General features: G+C 43.1%; 1 protein-coding gene across 1 annotated transcript in view; it reads left to right on the plus strand.

Annotated features, from left to right (window-relative positions):
* The first annotated feature begins 13,142 nt into the window (after nt 1–13,142).
* tiam2a (TIAM Rac1 associated GEF 2a) overlaps nt 13,143–20,020 on the plus strand; it is a 73,519-nt gene continuing 66,641 nt past the window's right edge. Inside the window, exon 1 of the mRNA XM_084380567.1 lies at nt 13,143–13,301. The gene's annotated coding sequence lies outside the window, so the exon portion shown is untranslated. The remainder of the gene's footprint in view (nt 13,302–20,020) is intronic.

Genomic DNA, 20,020 nt, shown 5'->3' on the forward strand with positions numbered 1-20,020 from the left:
TTCCCCTGCTACCCTGCTGAAGGGGATTAAACATTCATGATCATGTTTATTAATGACCAGCAGGCATTAGGGATCTCCGGGCTGTCACACACACGCATAAGCAAACACACTTTTTTTTTTTTCACACACATTTGCACTTTCTCTTACAATCTTCCTTCACACTCTCCCACAATCTCTTTGGTATTATCCCACCCACACATATCAGATACGCAGGCACGCTTTCTCTCTTGATCTCATACACCTACACACTCGCACAGAGAGATAACACATTTCTTTAATTTGGTAATAAGCCCCGAAGTGTGTGTGTGTGTGTGTCTGTCTGTCTGTGTAATATGGATCCGCTGGCTAGTTGAATAGAAAAAGAACAGATTTCCTGTCTCCGCGTCTCTCTGGACTGCCGTTCTGAACTCTCCCAGGGGTGGAGGGATGGACTGAAGACCTCGCTGAGAACATCTGTGACGGCCGGCCCCAGCAGAGACCTCAGTGTGACAGGGCCTATCCACAGCAGATGTCCACCAGTGTGAGTGTGAGAGAGACAGAGTGTGTGTGTGTGTGTGTCTCGTGTAATCAGAGTTGAGAAGTCCATGACCCAGAGAAATTGTAGAGGAAATGCACTCACAGTCTCTTCCTTCCTGTCCCTCTTTTCCTTTCCTGTTGTGGTGGTAAATTAACAGGTGGGTAAAGATGACCAACAGCAGCTGACCGACCTATAATTATTATAAAATCAAATATTTCCAACCTTGTCTCCTTCGTCTCTTTTTCCCTCCACTCTCCCCTTTAAGTCAGGGATCATTTGTCCTCTTTTGGAACGATATAAAAACTATACATGCTTTGCCCCGCAGCCCCCGCAAATGAAATGACAAATGAGTGATGAGCAGAGGAGCGCTGATGCTGCACTCCTCACATCGCCCCATCTGATTCTACATCTCTTTTCCTCCTTCTTCCTATCCCTACATGCTTTCCCCTCATTATTCTTCCGCACTGCTTCCTCCCCTTATCCTTTCTTATTCCTCTGGCCTCCCACCTCTCTACTCCTCTCTCCATCCTCCCCTCATCCTTTTTTCGTACTCCCTTCCCAGTGAAGCGTGTCGTAGTCTGCTCAGATTCCCTGGTAACTGAGCCCTCTCAGTGGGAGCTACATCCTGGTTCATGAAACTAAACTAAAAATGCAGTTTAAAAAAAGAAGTCAATGGCTATTTTTAGGTCTTATTTCCATCTTGAGCAAAGAGGCTATAGAGGGCAGTAAATTACCCTTCAAACTGGAGGGAATTCACTTGAAACGAAGTTAACCTTTAAATAGGGAAATCACTGGTTGGGATGTGAACATAGGCTATAAAATTACAACATGTCCTTGGTCGAACTATGCCGAACACATTTTCTATGTTGTGTTTAAAAATCAAAAGTGAAAAACAGAGAGGTTAAATTCATTTTTAGGCAGTTTGGTGGAGATGATGTCAACCTCACATTGGTTTAAAGGTGCAATATGTAAGAGTTGGCCACCAGTTCATACTCCAAACAAGCAGGGGGCAGCATATCACCAGAGTGACCACTAACTGTAGCTGCCATTAGCTAGTAAGCTTGATAAGCCATGCATCTAGTGGGCCAAACTGGGAGCTTGGAGCACCAGGGAGGTGTTGGTGTTTACATTGCAAACACAGGACTGTTGGTCAAGAACAGGCTGTTGCTAGCTGGTTAGCATGCTAAGTTCAGCATATATCTCTAACATAATACATAGGTGTTGTAAAATCAAAACTATTATTTCTTCACATTCGGTTGATAGTTTTGGTCAATTTATGAATGTTTTTAACCAGAGTTCTTACATATTGTCCCTTTAAACTAATTTCTTGAAGATTGTGTACTTCTACATGCGAGGTTGTATCTGAGATAGTCGTGCATTTTATTTCATTTGGATTGAAAATTATACAGAAACAGCATTTCTCTGCGAAAATGTCCAATCTCACTTTGGATAATGTTGCATTCGCAGCACAGTGCGTACTAAGGAGAAAGAGAAAGCCAGTGGTAATGACGTGTCGGGGGGGCATGGATGAGTTTAGAATGTGCACTGATGTCAGACAATAGACACAACAAGAGCTTTGCCTGTACAGCATAATTCAGTACAACATCCCTGAAATGAATGCTGCCTTTGTGGAGCTATTTAGGGTTTGAGTCAGAGAAGCAACGCAACATTGAAATTGGAGAAATTGGAGATGTCAAACCAAATTCAGTAAAAGTTCCATTCAACACTGGAAACAAATGCCACTTAAAAAATAAGCATAACAAGAAGTGTTCTTTTGCTTGGAGTAAGCAAAAGGAACAAGTGAACATTTTCTTTTCTAAAGATTTCTGGAAATAAGACGTGCCTAAAAACTTCCTATAATCTCACTGAAATGTGAGGTGATTGTGTTTTATACACATATATAATGATCAACTATTAAATTAGTATGCTTGGTAAGATGTTGAGTTTTTACAGTGAACCAAAACTTAAAATTAGGGCTGTCACAATATCCGATTTTCGCTACGCTATCATAGACAAACAAATTCCTGATGCGATATATTCATCTTTAACTTTGTTTACACTGTGTTTTTTTCTCCATTTTGACAAATAGATTACCATTAAATTATGAGTGTAGGGAGGTGTATAGATCTAACATCTTCACTGGATTATTCACACAATATTATCATATGCGTATTATTAACACAATATAAATATTTTATTTTTTAAATATCCTTAATTAATTAAGGTTAATTTGACACCGCAACACCTCTACCCCTAAAATGAAAGCTAAATTCAGAGCAGGAAGCAGTGAATAATGATGTTGGTGGGGGAGAGCAGAGGAGTGTCAGAGGGGTAAGTGCAGAGGATTTGACAGGGTGAAGGAGGGCATTGAAGCTAATGAGTAAGCACCCAGTCTGCTCCAACCTGTTTGGCCTCCACCCTTTCTCTTTCTCTACCCCGTCTTATTCCTCCCCCAATGCCTTGAGTGTCACGAGGGACACCGGGGAGAAAATGAGAAACATGAATCTGGCACTCTTTAGTGTGTGAGCAAGGTGGACCCGGTCAGACCAGACCATTCTGGGCCGGGATGGGGGGGATAAAGTGGTGAGGGCAGAGAGGGTAGCCAGGGAGTAGACAGAGGATGTCGGAGTGGAAAGAGTGTAAGAGACGTCTGGTGAACAGACTTTCATGTAAAAATCTTTTAAAGGATAATTCCGCTTTATTTATTTATTTCAATTTTGGACCCTATTTTCATAGTTTTGGTGTCATGCCAACAGTAAGCAGGTAAGAGTTAGTGCAAATATACATAAACACAGGAGGTGGACAAAATAAGACAAACAATTCATATGAAACAACTTTCATGATCACATATATATCATCACATCATCGTAATTACTAGGCTGGATACACAGCACAGTAACCAATGTACCAATTAGTGGTGTGCGTCAGCTGTTTAAGAGGTCTGACAATCACTTTTTAATGGGTGCTTTGTGGCTCATATTATATGGGATGTGGATTCATACGTTTTTAAAATTTAATATGAGCCTTATATAGCTGATGCAGCCATCGTTTATATTTGGAGCTGGTTCAGTTGAGTAACTATGTTTTAATCTGCTGTTCGGTTCAACCTATGAAAACACAATTTGCATCTACAGGAAACTCATCTGCTGTTAGAAATCCTATTTTTTTTCACTGTTAAGATGAATCCACCTACACACATTCAGCTGACACAGTGTGATCTATGCTGTGTTAATGTGGAGTCCCAGATACATATAATTTGACTGGTAAATTAACTCTCAGATAAACTGCCAAAGGTCTAACTGCTAAATAAAGATCCACTCACACAAGTCAAACTTAAATAAATAAATTGATTAAAAAATGTAAATCTGTAGTAGAGCGCTAGAAGGTTATTAGTTCAAAATAATGCGGGCCCAGAGCCATGACAAGAAAAAAGATGAGGCGGATTAACCTACTGTGAGGTCTAAGGGCAAAATAATGAGCTGGTGGGCCCCTAAAGACCACCGTTCCTTCCCCTCTGCATTTAATATATTAGTTTTTATATGCTATAACACTGGCCCCAGGTTAACTGTGTGTGGTAACTTAATTGAATTGCATTAATTAAGAATTACGCTAAATACAGGAAGCTTAAAAGAAGAATTTTCAGTTAATTTAGCACAAACTAGTCGTCTGAAGCTTTCGGGGTTGAGGTTCTGGGCCCTGCAGCAGTTGCCCACATTGCTTCCCATGACCTCCCAAATCACCAGACCTAAACAACATTAAACTTGGAGTCTTTCCTTCGAATCGAAAGCTCCAATATCCTGTTACCCTGCAGTTCAGGATTTGTACTACGGCACCACAAGTCGACATAAAGCTCCTTTAAAGGGGAACTCTATTAGTGTTTCAGTTATTTTGTCCTCTACCTGTACATGCAAAAACACACTGCAAGTTGTCCGCTGAATAATAGATGCTCTGCCCTGTCTGTGGAGCGGTTACCCTCGTGCACACAATTTGTTGTCGAATCAAGCCCTCATGCGCGCGCACACACACGTGCAGAGCGCAGGAGAGCACACAGGAGAACTAATCCGATTTCACAGCCCAAATGAAAAGAGTCTCACATGCACACATCCATTAGCTATTATTAGCTAAATAGGCTAATAGGTAAACACACACACACACACACAAAGGGCTGCTGTCGAAAACACAAACACCAGGGGAGACCAGCTGCTACAAAATGGAAATGTGTTGAGTGCTTTTCTTTTGTTCGCAGCTCTCCCACATGTCCAGGAAGCAAGGCTTGTAAAACGGGTTTAAATATTAATCTCACTTTAACTCAATACCTTAGAATTGATTCTCGGTGGATATGGGACATTTCGAGTGAAATTGACCAATTGTCTCATAGGTCTGCTTGAAAAACGGAACATAATATTTGTTCGTATGTAACTTTTTACGATGAGGACTAATTGAGGTGTTTGGAAAATGTTATGCTGTCTCAGGTATCATGGCTGGGAACGCCGGTGCGCGATCTTCCACCAATTCAGTTAAGAGCAGGACAAGGCTGTTTACATCAGCGTTAACTCTGAGCCTGTTTAGACCTGGTGTAACACGCGTCTCCACATGCGTCTTGAGTGACCACTTGAGATCGTATTTCACTCTATATGCAAATAAACACGTTCGTCTTTCTGTTTGCAAAACCACGCAGTGTTGTATTTAGAACTGGCGGCCCAACGGCATATGCGGCTCAGACCACCTCCACATTTGGACTGAGCGATCAGATCCCAATACAATCTCAATATGTATCTTCTTGGGAGCATTCACATCTTTACTTAAGGTGCCTTTCATTTACCTCCGAAGTCGGAGCTGGGAATGACGTCAAGTTGACTGTGTTCCAGACAGTACGAGTCAGAATACCAGTTCTCGCCAGGTTAGCCATTGTAAGTCGTCGTTAGCAATACCAGTTGATAACAACGCATAACAATACATTTTGTGCATACAAACACAGAAGCAACATGTCCACAGACAGAAGTTGGACAGTACTGTGTGTAAGACTGATTTAATGAGACTAATAAACAGCATTTCACAGCTGTTGATAAGCAGAGCCGCCATATTGGATTTTGAGCGGTGATGTGTCTGACTATCTGAGTCGGAAATCCAACTCCTAGGGGTGTTCCAGTTGAAATTGCCGACTAGGAACTCAGAAATTCTGACTTTCCCGTTCAAATGGAATGCAGCATTAGAGTGGTCCACTTGTGATTGGATAACCGTAGACGCATGTTCATGCTAGGTGTAAACAGCCTCTTTGGTACCATCCAGTACCAGATTCCACACGTTGAACCTGCCACCCCACAAACTGATGTAGTTAGCTAATGGTGTCCTTAGCTAGTAGTTAGCTAGTTAGCCAGACATGCTAACAATTGTGGCATATGTTAAAGAATTAAACACACTATTTAATCCATCCTTATTCTTTTGTTCTTGTTTTTTAAGACTATATAAAACACCAGCCAAATTTCACACCACTTCAACCTGTGGAGAAGTCAAAAACTTGACAGATCTGCCATAATACCTCAAGTTTATCCCCAAGGAGACATTGAAAACTGCTTAAGAGCCTCAAACACAGACACACACTTGGAAATATAAGCTTACCAGCACACAAACTAATCCATTGTTACCATGCAAGCCTCTACAGTGCCTGTAAACAAACCAGTCCAGACAGTTTGAGGGGGAAGTATCAGCTTTCCATTAACAGCTCCAGGTCATTCAATTTCCCACTTTGTTTAAAACCTGAGCTGCCAGACGGACAACCGCCTCGCTTGGGTTTGGTGCTCTGCGTCGTACTGGTAGGCGATGATTTTGTGGGAAACTGCATGGTGAGTGTTTCTAATTAAGAAAGTGAAATGAGCAGATTTTAACAAGGTGATTTTAACAGCTCTGCGCTCTGCTCCCTTCACATGGGTGTGAAAGTGTTTCTCAGCGGGTAGCGAGGAGGTAATGGTTGTGGGAATGTTACTTTAGTGGGCTGGCGCAGGGACAGTCATGGTCCTAATGGAGCAATAAGAGCCCATTTGTAACACATTGGATATTATGCTGGGGGTCCACAAAGGCCGGCAATATCACCGTCATAGCTACATGAAGTGGTGAAAAAGAAATTGTGTGGTTGCAATTAAAGAGTGTAATTAACACATCGGTTGTTCCCAGCCTTTAGCTTTCTTCTCCAAGTTGAATTGTGTGGCTTGTTTTCAGTTTGTGTGTTGCCCTTATTGAATTAGAATAAGAAGAGTTTAGCCTCCGCATGGCCCAATACAAATCACATGGCACTTCAGAGTGAATGATTGCATTTGCCTCATTGGAATCAGCCCTTGCCATTTGTTACTGAATAGAGCTTTTGATTTTCAATGTACGTTTGTTGCCTTGTAATATGTTATTCTCATTTGACTCAATTTAAGCTTATAGTAACTCAATTAAGTGTCCTTGTGTTTGCTGTGGATTCCCCTCCGCTGGCCTCTGGCTGTGAGGCTGTGGTTGAAGTCATTTGACCAGGAGTGAAGAGATTTGAAGCAGCTTAAATTGTCTGTCCAGCCCAGAGCTACAGACTTCCTCCTTATTCTCTTTCTGTGAGTCTATAAAAGACGACACTTGTCCAGTCCTGATCTTTCTTTCATAGAGTAATCTCCCCGCAGTCACTCAATCATTTATATCCATTTTCCTCTCTCATGTGGGATAAATTTGGCAACGTACATACTCTCAACTTTGTCATTGTCAAATCTGCCCTACATTCACTTAAAAAAGATGTTAAAATGGGCACACTGGTGTTTTCTTGGGTGCATTTTTAGATTGTGGTCTGATGTCATGCTGACCACACATCCAGCTGTCCAACATCGGTCCATCAGTCATATTTTCTCTCCCCGTGTTTGACGTGGTACGGTGCGACTGTGTGCCATTCTTGACACGGCCCGGTGGGAAGACAAACATGTTTTTTTAGGATAAGCAATTTTCTTGTTAGTCGCTGCAGATTCACCAGAGAGAAAAATCTAGGCAGATGGATGTTTCGGAGCTAATGTAGGTGGGCAATGATGCCTGAGAGGAATTGGTAAAAGCTAGAAATTCAGTGCAGAGAAAACATAGGGGCTTAAAGAGATAAAGAGAAGACTGTTGTTCACTGAGATTTCTTTGTGTAGCACTGGAGCCTAAAGGGATCTATAGAACAGGTTTCACTATTTCGCACAACAGATGCTCACATGTACCAACAAAGCTTATGTGAGCGAGCAAGCATTAGGTTATACCATCAGCTGTACGTACTGTATGAACAGTGAACATGTTGGGTTGATAGAGTGCATATACTGTACTGCATGAAACATGAAAAATGACAGATGGGCAAGGTTTATGAATGCACATAGATCCAGAGGCAGCTAAATCATCATCATCATCCTTTATTTAAAGCAACATTATGTAGGAATTTAATTAGAGACAATAACATCTGGCTATAATATGCTACCTCTGTTAAAATGACATGTCTGATGATCAACAGCCTCTTCACTCTTCACTGCTGTCATGATTACAGTAGACGTGCTGTACGTGATTGTAAAGCGTTAGGCGCTGTGATGCTACCCACTCACAGAAGTTACATAGAACAGGAACAAGCAACAGATGGGTGGAGTGGCTGAGACAGAGACACCGGTAACCCATTAACAAGTCACTAATGCATTACATATGATAAAATACATATACAACACATATATGCAATACATGCATAATACATATACAACACAAACCAACCACAACACAATCAGCTGAAGAATGATTGCAGTCATTGCCAAATTCTATCATTGTGATTTTATTCTTGTTGCATTTCTCTTTGGGGTGTAACCATGTCAGACAAAGTCAGCTTTTGTTTTGTCAGATTAGATTCTATCGGCGACAAGAACAAAAACAAAGATAATGAAAGCGAAATCAAAATATTGTGTTGCTGAAAATCTTTTCTGCTTTGTCATCTTGTCAGTTGTTGTGTGATCCCTCTAGAGGTCGAGGAACTGCTCACGGTCTATTTTTATTTGATCCATTTCTCCTTAATTGATGCTGCATAATTTGGTAGCAATTTTGGCAACCTTTTCCTTTCTTTCTGTTTTTTTTATTTTCTTATTGCTCTCGTCTTTCAGCAATCCTGCACAATGTGAGATCATCCACACTGAATCTGTGTGGGATTCATCTGCAGAAGTGATCATGTTGACTGACTGATACCACGATGCTGTCTTGTTAATCCCTGGCTTATTTGTTAGCGAGGTGCGGATATCCTCTAACAACCGCGGTGAGCTTACCTTGAAATGATTCATTTGAGAGTAATGATCGTCAGTAGATGGAAACAGGCAATCAGTCAGAGAGAGAAAATGGCCTTCTCCAACATGATTTTCAACACTTCATGCAGACACAGTGGCCTCGGGTGCCAATGTGCTCTTTCATTTACCTGAACCAGGGCTTATTTTCCACAGGTGCAGCCTCACTTTCCCATTTTCTAGCTTTATCCTTGTTTTACAGTCCCATCCTCCCATTCATCAAATGGCTGTCTCAATCCTTTCTCCACACACAGGGACACAAAACCCTAATTCAAGTCCCCCAATCGGTCACACCCATGTGATATTTTCTTCACCTCGAGCTCAAGCAATCAACAGCTCAGGCACACCAAGTCCCCCACCTGCTTGTCTTCCCTCCTCTCAGTAATAACATATCTGTGTGGCAGACAAGCAGTCAGACAGACAGATGATGCAGCGTGCGGGGGACAGATCTATCACATATGTGGTTTCCCACTCTAATACATCCATACAGGTTTATATATCCTCTGATAGCAGACACAGGCCGCTCTATCAAACATCTACCTGCTCGGTCAGATGGATTTATTTCTGCACAAAATGAAAACTGTGGATGATGCTGCTACTAAGTAATTTTCACAGGTCTGCAGTTCAAGGAATTCATTCGGAAAAGCCATTTTCCAAAGGTCTTTTTTATCTAATACTAATAAAATCACTTGTACAGGAAGGTAAATCAGGGGCTTTAAGTGCTCAGTCCGTCCTTTAAAGACCCGCACAACACTGGCGCGAGAGGTCGGCTGCTGTGGCACACTGTTCACTCGTTGTCGTCATTGATTTCTCATTAGTTAGGCCCTCAGGAGTCTGCAAGCTATCACTTGGATCAGATCTGTCGCGTTCAATTAAAAGCCTTTTTTCCAAAATGGCCCGGCTTTTTCATGCCTTATCACCACTCTATCGCCTTTTTGTGCGTAAAGATTTCCTTTGTCTATTGTGTGGGCTGCTGCGGTCGCCTCTCTGCGAACGTGGATGCTTTTAACGTCGGCTGCTGTATTTAGAAACAAGTAAGGAGTTGTTTCAGGGTGTGGTTGGAGTGTCTGATTATAGCCCTCCCTTGTTTCTCCCTCACACACACACCTTACGATAACTCTTTCCTTTTGTATTCTGGATGCACAAAAACCATCCTCCCCTCCAGACAGACCGCAGTGCGCCTTCTACACCAGCCTGCCAGCCTTTGCGACGACAGTATGAGACAATTTTCTCCCAACCACAGCAAGCTATTAAAGCCTACATGACAAATGAGCATGGTAATAGCATGTGGACACTGGACAGGACGACCCTCATGCAGTGGTAATAATGGCTGGATCACATGGTATGATGGAAGAGTCACTTAGCAGGGAATCTCACCTTCCCTCCCCAACTCTCACATACACATAGAACCACTATCAGGACCCTATTAGAGTGGAGACGGACAGGATTGCTGGACTGCGGGTGCTGAGAAGGCTCTCAGGTGCTAATAAGTGTGTGCACATGTGTGTGAGCCCGAACCTGCCTGACTATGTATAGAATATTTGTTTTGCGTCAGCAGGAAAAAAAAGAATGAAAAGAAAATGCTGGCTGAGCTTGCTGTTTTTCTACCCCCTGTTGCGTTCTAAAGCAAAAAAAAAAAACTGGCAGTGCCAATGCTAACGCCATCACTGATCCTCTACCGGTTCGTCTGTGAGATTAAGGGAAAGCCCTGGCAGGGTTGTTGTCTTGTGTCAGAGCAACAGACAGACAGCAAGAGATGATGGGTGGCAGGATGTCTGTCAGAGCCAATTATGTTTAATGACATGCGGAGTGACCAGAGCTCCTGAAAACTGCCAGATGACACAGAGAGCTTCTATGTGGTTGGAATATATCCAGAATGCTGCACTGATCAACATTACATACTGGGTGCGGATGTGCAGCACGTCACTGGTAACACTGATGACATTTTCTCAGTGGATTACTGCAATAATAGAAGTCCAACATTTTGGTTCTTCTTGACGAATAAGACGATCTGAATCCTGGGTTACATCTCAATTTTTCACGTCCTCTCACAGCCACAATTGCCCGTATCCTGTTACACTCCTGAAGATTCATAACACGATTTCAAAACAATATCCTTGGCTAACCGGAGCTGAATACCCTGCGGCTAGCTAAAAGTAAAGGGGCACGAGAGGCGGCTCGTTGTGTAGACAGATATAAATTGATGTGTGATGAAAGTAGCAGAGCAGCACAGAAATAGGCAGAAGAGAAACAGGCATCTCCGTTCGGACCACACTGCAGCAGCTGTAAACGGGCTGATATGCAGATTAGATCGGTCTGGCCTGGGCCGACACGCCCGGCCAAAGAGCCACGTTACGAAACACAAGGCCGGATTATGGTTTTTCGGGCATTGCGAGGGAGATTGCTGGAAAGGAAGGGCTGGCCATCGCGACTGTGTTATCAGGGAGGGGAGGCATTTGGATGCGGGTGACTGAGAATGATAGAGATGGATGAATAGTCGAAATGTGACGTCCAAGAATAACAATGACAGTTCTCGTCTAGAGGAAAACAAACCTGTTTGCTATCACTGATGCTTATCAGCTCATTAGTCCATGTGACAGACAGGGCTGTGGGTGTTATGCAAAATATGCTCACCTTGTTCCCCCTTCCAAGCAAACCAGCTGGCTGAGAAGCAAAGGTTAGGAAGCTTTACAGGTCAAGGGCCAAATGGACAAATGGATTCCAATAAGAACACAGATCCAATTTCAATAATAGTTTATCGCAAGGAAGCCTAATTAATACTGAATTATAAGTGGTTAAAACTCCACTTAGATGTTATGTCTGGAGTTAAACTTTTCTCATGAACAATTAAGATGTCAAACCTTATTGGGTGCTGTTAAAACACGTGATGCCATACAGAACATTGTGTAAAGCTCGATTTATAGTTTTCCATGTCTGTGTTCACAAACCCATATCATCATGGACAGCATGTACTGACAAATATATGTGGACATCAATGTAATATATACAAACCACTGTCCGTTGGCGAAATCCACACTGTGATTCTTTTGAACAGGTACTTCAGCTTTTAGTATTGCCCATGAATTCTGGGGACTCACAAGAGACAGATTACAAAAAGAATGGTTAAAATCGAAGCAGCATAGGTTGAGATATCCTGACTTTAAGTCCCTATTACGGCTCAAGCTCCAAAAACACCGCATTTCCCATAATCCTTCCTCAAATATGTGCACTTCATTTAAACCCCACAGCCTCAGTTTGTAAAGCAGACTTTCTATTAAAATATGAAAAGCACAGTTTGTCATTTCTGCTGCTAAAACAAACAAAAGACATGGTTTGATAATATCATGGAGTAGGGAGGGATCATGGGAGTTGTTGTCTTCATTGTAAAACAACCAGAATTGCCAATGAAAGACTATACGATATGACTCAGGCAGAAATGTTCATGGGCGAGGTAATGTGTTAAAGTTTTATTCACGTTACTAGTAGTCACATTTTCTGACTTACTTCCTTTCTCCATCGAAAAATAATCTGATGTTGTCTTGAAAGTCATAGCAACAAGCAATGAAATAAAACACATTTACCTTGAGTAAAAATACAGATTTTTCTGGGTTTGAACAGGGTTGGAAGGGCGGATTTTTCACTTCACTGTTGGGGGGGCGGTAAACAGAAAACATCTCAAGAGCAATTCCTGAAGGGGACACCCCTGAACCTGGGAAACTTTCTAATTGTCGTGACAAAACCAGGTGTTTTTACCAAGAGTTTTTTTGTGCTTAAACCTAAAACATTGTGACAAGAGAAAAATAGTTCTTTAAAGTTAACTTTTGCAAAACATCTACCTACTATGGTCTGCCAGCACCACGCTGAGAGGCTCCAGAGAGACAGGTGTTAGATGTGCAGGTTGATTGGCAGTGGCCCAAACCACTGTGAGGCATATGGAGGGGGGAAACTTTAAAACACATCTGCATCTTTAATTAGCAGTTTTTTTTTATTATATATTATATATGATTTCCGCTTATGGATCTAAATACACAAGTTAACATGCAGAAATGTTTCATATAATATCTTTCAAGTGAAACAGTCATAAACTTTAGGACCCTGCCATCTCCGCGAGGGACCCCTAAAGGTCCACGAACCAGTGTTTGGGAACCCCCCGATTTACCGTGTTTTATCATACACTTCGATATACTTTAATTAATCTCCCACTATAATCCTTGCCGTGGTAAAGAACACGGCCATCCCCCCTCTGTGTGTCCGTCGGAAGGAGGAGTTTAACCCCACATTGTCTGGGAGGAGCCCGCAGTCTCTTGGCGCTCCGTCCCAGGAACACTTGGTCTGGAGACGGAGGAACCGTGGAAGTACGCTCCAATAAAATCCGATTTTTATGTTTCTATTAAACACAGTTCCGTTGCGTTTAGCGGCTGCGAAGAGGGGAAAGCGTGAACACTGCGAGAAGTATGTTTTAACAGAGGAAACAGTAGCCGGTAAGTCACAAGCGAACTTCTGTCTGTCACGTTGCTGTTATATTAAAGGTCTCCGTTCATTTCTGCGTGCGCGCTTTGTCCGCCGCGACACCTAAACGCATCACTGATGAAGATGTTTGCTAAAAGTTTATCTGTGAAACAAAAGTTTGTGGATGTGTGTGTGTGTGCGCGCGTAAAATACGGCATTGATTTCTCCAGTGAATTGTCACTGGTTGTTGTGAGTAGTAAATCTCAGCAGCTGTGACTGAAATCATCTCCCTGCAAAACATGTGATTGTCGTGTTGTCGGTGATTATCATTGCCTTCGTGGAGAGAGTACACCATGGGCAACTGTGTTAAAAGTAGTGATCATCTGTGTGTATTATCCCAGAGAGACAGAGAATGACCTCGCTCTTTATCTTTATTATAATCAGATATTAAAACTGTCTGGTCCCTCATTAGGATGCAGAATCCTTTTTATGAAGCCTTTTGTGCAAAGTGACACCTACTTTGGTGTGATAAATACAATAAATTGCATCCTGTCACCAGGCTCAGCCTTGGGAATTAATTAAAACCCGATACCAAAGGTATTTGAGTGTCATTCCACGGACACAATAGATCACTTGAGTGTGTAGAAGTTCAACATGTAGCCCACAGCAGTGTCACACACGCTACTTATTGCCTCTCTTTCTTCCTTCTGATTTATGAACTGAGGGATCGGGAGCATAGGCCATTCCACTAAATGCCTGATTATGTTCTGCTGTTGTGTTTGAGTGTGATTTACCATCAGATTGTATTGTTATTTGGCCGTGTGCTGGGGTGGAAGGGCTGGAAGGGTGACAAAAGGGTCCCGGGACCCCTGGAGTGAGGGGGCAAACAGAGCAAATGTACCAAAGGAGCAGGAGGGAAGGGCCTGGCATGCCTTTTGGGATCTCTGTCATGGAAACCCACACGGAAGGTGTCAGTCTGACTGTCCTGCTACCTTTGCACACTGCTGAGGAGGGTTGTAATAATAAAAACACAGGCTAATGTTTGACTCAGAGAGGCTGGCTGGTGTGCTCATTGATCTGTCTGAGGGCTCTTGGTGAAGTTCAACCTTGAGGAAGTGTGATATTTTACTGCTGATTAATGTGATTAATGATTATTTAATGAAGGATCAGACAGGTAAACAGTTTATAATCATGTACTTGGATCATTTTCAACCAGGAAATAGACTGAGCCCAACATGAGTGCAAGAGAAAAGAATGTCTTCTGGTTATTTTTCTGGAGAAGGAGCATGCTCTGAGATTGGTTTATATGTCATCCCCTGCCGAAATAGTAACTTAGATAATTGCTGTTCTCGTGTGTGCGCCCTGTTTTTTTTTTTTTCTTTTGGCGATCAACAAGAGAATTGCAGGGTCAGAAGCCGTGGCACCACATACATATTTTCACTTTTGTGGTTCAAATTTTTGTGGCAAAGAAATCCTCAACCACGAGGAACATTATGTTTTTACTATTCTGTTTTTCCCTGGGTTGGGACGGGGTCTTGACCCAGAGTGATGCTGATTGAGTGTGACCCGTAATTTCCTTTTAATGAAAAACCGTATCATTTTGCTTGTTCAGTCTTTCCCTTTGTGGCACGGGTTGAGAGTTATGCCTCTCAGCTGGCAGGACTGTCAGTTGTCAGAGTTGTTTACCAGTGACAAAAGGGAAATGTAATGCTACCCTCTCTCCTGGGTGGCTCAGAGTTGCTTCACAGGCTCATCACTTCTCTAATTTAAGTCGAAGGGCTCATGGAGCGGTGACATCATTACCACAGGAACCTCCCAACTTCATGAAACAATGTGTTTTGAAGTCAGATAAACAGTGTGTGACTTTGTGGCGTTATGTAAAAAAGAACAATCGGCTGTTGTGGGAAAATGACTCATCTTGTCATTGATGCTCTGTGGGAACGGCAACTTTCGAAGAGTGAGAAACTCTACTCGCTGGAGCCCATTTGGACGGCTGTGTGTGAGTGCCCATCGCCGTTAATTCTGAAGTGCTCGCCGAGAAACGCCAATGTTTCATGTCTTCTCCGCTGCACATTTTTCTCCATATAAGGTGGTGTGCATGTGACTTATCAGGCATGGGTAACATCTGTGCTTATTGTCACACGGGGATGAAGAACCTTTTACTGTCTCTAGGTAGAGAGGCACTGCAGGGGAAAAACCACAGGAGCTCCACATGACTGGTGCATCTCCTAGACAGAAGGATTTGAAGTGGATCAAATTGAGATCAGCAAAAAGCTTCTTTCTGAAATGAAATGTCCTTTTCAAGGCCTTTCTGTTTCAGTGCAGACCAGTCCAGTCAGGCGGGCATAATGGTGGCCTGTATGTTTCTATTTCTTACTTCTGTGGTTGAGATTATATTTGGCTTTCAAAGTGTTTGCTGGTAGCGTACGGCCAGCAGTGTCTGGAGTGGTTGCTATAAAAAGCAGGTGAACTAAAAGCTGGTGTTGACAGCATCTTGGCCGAGTCCTCTCATTTGCTCATAACACTCACTGAGACGCCAACTAAAAGAGACATGACTGACTTTGACCTAAACCTAAACCTAACCCCTCCGGGTGCACAAAACTACAGGCCGAAAAGAAACACCAACAGAAGAGTGACATGCCCATCCTGGTTTTTAAAAATAATATCTACTCTAAAAAACAGCCAAAAAGAGTCGCCTTGTGCTGCATTATTCAGAGATTCTGAATTTAACTTATTATGCTGTGGCCATTGTGCTGGTGGACACACACACTCTCACACACACACTCATCCAGTTCAAGGGATTTGTTCAGTCAGCTCCACTTTGTGTAACGGCTCCAACACGAGATCCACTTGCTCGACTGCACAAGCAGGAACCTCCTGTCCAGCTCAGCAGAGCGACGTGGTGAACCGATGGCGCCCATTCATGCCATCCTTCACAGCCAAAACTCCTGGACCTTTTGAGGAGATCAATGCATAGGTCTAAATTGAATTGCACTCATTCTGGTCACCTGCAGAGGTTGGCCTGTAAGCTTTGCAAAGAAAATGAAGATTAAACTGTTGGCGGGTGCTTTAACAATGTATCAAACGAGGTAGCTGATTAATAGTTACCGTGCAGATGGCCGGGGTGTTGGTGAAGAAGGGAGCAAGGTAGCTCTTAAGCAGTACCAGACAACTTCACTTGTGATCATGACTTTCATTAACCCCAAAGAAATAACTGCAAGACATGCCATTACCATTCATTTATTGATGGTCATATAAATCACAGGGCGAGTGGTGCGCATAAGGCAAAAAGTCCCCAGGGCAGCACTTGAGTAGCAGTGCATGTAATTCCTGTAAGCTTACCAGACGGCGTACAGTATTTCAGTCTGGAGCAGGTGCTATCTCAGCACTTTGAACCCGAACAAGTGATTTACAAGCCGTGAAAATACAAGACGCAGTTTGATTATCAAAATGTATGAACAATGAGGTGTAGGGGACAAGGAGTATTGGGTACAGAAGCTATTTGCTGCTGTATTGATCTGCATATGGGATTTGATTTCTTGAATCCAGCTGCTGCAGAGAACCCTGTTTGAGTATGTGTGATCTTTTATGCTCAAAGCGTATTCTTTCAGCACGTTGCTGCTGAGTAAAATTCAACCTTTTGATTATGAATTCATGCTGGAAACAGTCATGTTGCATCATGTCTGCTGTTTGCAGTAGTCTTTATGTATTATTTGAGTTTCTGATATCATCTTCAGAGAAGAAGAGGCACGTGTTGCCACAACCAATAACCCTGTTCATATGGAAATACCCCATCCCGCACCCCCTCTCATTATATGTAAGCCTGCTCACCGGTCAATCCTTATAACAATACAAATTGTGATTGATCTGACCTACCTTGGTCCAGTAGCCAAAAGGTCTCAGACGATCCTTGCCCTATTGGAAAGGCAAACACAGCTGGTGCTACAGGCTAAAGTGCTCGATGCTTGGATGTTCTGTTGGCGCCATGTGTCTTGCGTTGTCCCCATGATGGATGGAGCAAATTCTGGGTACACATTTACTCCAGCACATCCCACCTGCTCATCAGTGGGTGGAGATTGACTCTCTTATTGTCTCAGATGAAAGCTAGAAGGCCCAACCTCTTCTGATGTTTTTTCTAAAGCACCCTAAGCTAGGCAATTGATTCTGCTAATATATTCAGCATGATCTGTTAAATAATCAAAGCTGTGCTCATCTCTTTGAACTGCGCGGTATTAATTGTGTCAGATCTCTTTGCTTTTAATTTAGATAACAAATTTCTCCACAGCCGTAGCCTGATCCGTATTCCGTCACGATGGGATCCTTTTGAAAGATGATAAATCTTAATACCACAAAGTTATAAAGAGCAGATGGCAAAGAGTGTTGGGATGTGCATAAATCCATCACTGACCACATATGGATCCAACTGAGCAATAGACCATTCATCTTTGTCTACCTTTAGCACTCGTATATCACTCATCACGACACAAAATTGCTATAACTCTGCAGTCTTGCAAGATTTTGCTGTTGTTTCCCTTCCTTTGCGTCCACAGTAGCTCGCTCCACTGAGCTGTGTTAGACACGATGCACCCTTATCTGCACTCTTTCCTGGGCATTGTGACAGACATGAAGTGCTTTGGAGGGTCTTTGGCAGCCGTTGTGTTCGTGTTATGTTGAGGAACATTTTCAGGCTCATTAGCACTCCTTCCCCTGTCCAGCCCCCTCCCGGCTTGAACAGTCGGTGGGTTTGATCTCCGAGCAAGATAAGCTCTTTTCTCCACTTCTCAGTCTCTGGGCCTTGTCATGTTGGTTCAGTCATTTGGCATCCGGCCAGTGTAAACAGAGACCAGGTCCTGATTGTTTTAGGTCACCCGCAATCCTGGCATCCACTCAGTGAACATGCTCAATTAAAGCTTTCGTGAAAATCCTTTTCTCCAAAGAGGTAAATGTATCCAAGTAACCTGTTTCCTGGGGCGATATCATCGTCAAGGCATATCTGGCTGACAGGCCTCAGCTGTCAGAGGGAAAAGGTGATCTGAGTGAAGGAACTAATTGTAAAGAATGTCAAGAAAAGAGCAAAGAAACAGTAGTTGTAGGGACATTTTATCAGTTTCATCTGTTTTTGCAGTCTACGCCTTGTGTAAAAGCAGCAAAATAGTACAATATGCTCCACATCCTCAACGTAAGGAAGCCAAGGGGTGTATTGGCCAGGCTGCAGGAGGAGAGTCTGTGTGTGGCCTTGCTTATTTTTACGGCACCCTCTGGATGCCCAAGGATCGACTAGCCCTTCTCCATTTCTCACTTTGGTCAACTTGGGTTTCCTCATCGCACAGAAACGTCCAACTTCTCTGCTCTGCTAGCGCCAAGACATGATCTCTTCTTGGCTGTTGCATAAGAGCTATTTAACCCAGGGTTCGCTCTGTTTCTGGCCCAGGGGGAACAACTTGCACACGCTGTCTGGCCAGCCCTCCATGCCACCCTGGCTGTAAAGTCCACGCCTCGATCGTTTTTCACAGTTTATGGGCGCAGGTGCAAAGGCAAGTGCAAAGGACTTTCTAGACTTTTCTACCCAGCAAATCTTTGCCAACCCAACATTGAGACGTGAAACCTCTTTAAGACGAAAGTGTGTCTTACTAATCTTTGTTGCTTTCCAGTTCTGGCACATTTTTTGCTATCAACTCACGGCCAACAAATTACACATGGGCAAAGCCTTTATACAAAGTCAAGAAGGTCGGTCTTATCGCTGGAAGGTTCCCACAAGAGGTTGATGTTAAGTCAAGCAGATTACACAGAGTGCAGGTCGCTGCTCAGCTTGTTGCAACCTGGGACAGTCCTGCAATATTAATACGTCTTCTTCCTCCAACGGGGTTCCTGCAGATGCCACCAGGCTCTCATAAATGCCGCTTTTTAAAATTTTCAGCAGTCTTGTCGAAGTGGGTTCACCTAGCTGTCAGAGGATGATTAAAACTTGCCACTCACAGAAGCTCAACGCAATGTCACTGAATCTTTGAACCTGATGGTATCATACTGGAGCGGAGATGAAGGAGTTCACCAGGCGGCTGTAAACAACACAGGAGACACATGTGTGCTGTGTGTACAGAGGATACCAGAGGCTATTAATGGTATTTGACATTCAACTGTCATTGGAGAAGACGACTCCTAATTTGTCTCCAGCTCAAATCTAATGTCATTAAAGGTGCCGGAGCCAAGACGGTGAATCTCATGGTTTATAGACTCCCACTGATGTGGTGCTGGTTCCTCTGTCCAAGCACTACTACTTTGATCCAGAAAGGGTTATCAGAAGGTGAATTGTACAATGAGATTAAACGGTGCAGCCAGACAGATTTGTTTTAACCTTGTGACAGAGCCAGACTAGCTGTTTCCTCATGTTTTTAGTCTTTATGCTAAGCTAAGTTAGCATTCAAAGTATGGAGTATTCGAAAATGTTGTGAACACACTTTCTGCTGTTAAATCAGACAAATAGGTCTAGATATTCTGAGAACTACAAAATCAAAGCAGCCATCAGATGATCGTGACTTGGCCTTTGGTGAGACTTTGTGACCTCACCTTTCTCTATGTCCTACACGTGATCCTTTACCACCATGGTTAGGGCAGTATGGGTCATCTCACTCAACCTCTCAAACCTCCCTGGTGGCGTGAAACACTCAACAGGACCATTGTTGGCTTTTCCACGTGGATCTCCCTGGATGTGGATGATGTGGACGATGTGTGAGCGTGCAGTGTCTACAGTTTA

Source organism: Pagrus pagrus (genome assembly GCF_965226575.1).
Source record: "Pagrus pagrus genome assembly, chromosome: 18".
NCBI classification, from domain to species: Eukaryota; Metazoa; Chordata; class Actinopteri; order Spariformes; family Sparidae; genus Pagrus; species Pagrus pagrus.